At 38.3% G+C, this 1,390-nt stretch overlaps 1 non-coding gene across 1 annotated transcript; it reads left to right on the forward strand.

The window, feature by feature from the left end:
* The first annotated feature begins 494 nt into the window (after positions 1 to 494).
* Positions 495 to 566, forward strand: TRNAE-UUC (transfer RNA glutamic acid (anticodon UUC)). Its single transcript has one exon. It is a non-coding gene; the product is annotated as a tRNA-Glu (tRNA).
* The last annotated feature ends 824 nt before the right edge of the window (positions 567 to 1,390 follow it).

Here is a 1,390-nt window from a genome sequence, read left to right on the forward strand (position 1 = left end):
TAAGAACAACAATTAAGCATCAGTAAACTGCCTACCAGTGAAAACCAGTAGAATGCGTTTGTTTATTCCCACAATATTATAATCAATGTGTTTAAACCTTGAGCAATTACCAGGGACAGGCAAAATAACTTCTGGAACACTTTACTTTGTTGCTTCCCAGCCTATTTCACAAAAGCCCATAAATCATAAAATTATGAAACATGAGTAAAGGAAGAACTGAGAATTAGGGGTAAAGGTAAAGAAGGAGAATGGCTGAGAAAATACTGAGAAAATCACTGAATTTTAAGTAGAAAGGCATTTCAGCCGGTTCTATGATAGCTTAGTCTTTGTAATCCACTTATATGATTAAGTTAGAATGAATTGAATTTGCCAATGAGATGCCTATTTGTGGTCTCATGAGGGTTAAATTATACTTTATCATTTTAAACCTTGTACATGTTGTAGAAATGGACAGTGAAGTAGGTGGCAGGTATTTATCACAGTACCTACACAGTTCCCATATGGTCTAGCGGTTAGGATTCCTGGTTTTCACCCAGGCGGCCCGGGTTCGACTCCCGGTATGGGAATAGCTTTTTTTTTTCTTCCAAGGTCTAAATCTAGAGGATCCAAGGCTTAAATGTAATATTAGAGTAATAGTATAATGTCATATTATAGTAGGACAGTAGAAAAGTGTATCAGCAAAACTGCTAGAGGTAAATATATTGAGGGAATGTAAACATATGTGACATAGGCATATGGCTGTCCTGAATCTTAGAAAAGAGCAAGCACTGATTAAGGTTTGAGTCTTTAAAGCGGAAAATATAGGTAGACTAGATGGGCCTAGTGATTATTATCTGCCTTCAAATTCTATGTTTTAACTGAGATTAATAAGAATAATAAACATATCAGGGTAGCTGTACCATAATTACCAGCACTTAGGGCATTGGCATATATATCAGGGTATGCATGGCCTGAAAACACCATAAGAGATGAAGAGGTCTTAATCACGCTACCCTTTTGAGCAAACCTCTTCCATTTTCTGCCTATTTCCATTTTCATATGCCTCTCCCACAAAGCTTTTTTTGTAAGTATGGGGTGCCAGTGGGTCATTGGAGGTATGAGATGAAGACATGCTGTGATGACAAGAAGGACATTGAGATTGAAAGGTTGGGGGAGAATGTGGAACTCAGAGGGGGGGTGCATGGAGGGCTTGTTAAGGGTCTTCAAGCACAGGCTAGGCCGGGAACCTTTTAACGTTATTGACTTCCTGTCCGTCTATAAAAAGCCGCAATTAGCAAAGTTGGTGACATATCATTTAGTTCTATATTTCCCTCCATGTGTTAACCAGTGCTATCTTTCCCTATTTCATGCCTGGGTAATTGATGTGTCTCTTTCAATATTAATGACATCA

Source organism: Spea bombifrons, chromosome 4, assembly GCF_027358695.1.
Source record: "Spea bombifrons isolate aSpeBom1 chromosome 4, aSpeBom1.2.pri, whole genome shotgun sequence".
Taxonomy (NCBI): Eukaryota; Metazoa; Chordata; class Amphibia; order Anura; family Pelobatidae; genus Spea; species Spea bombifrons.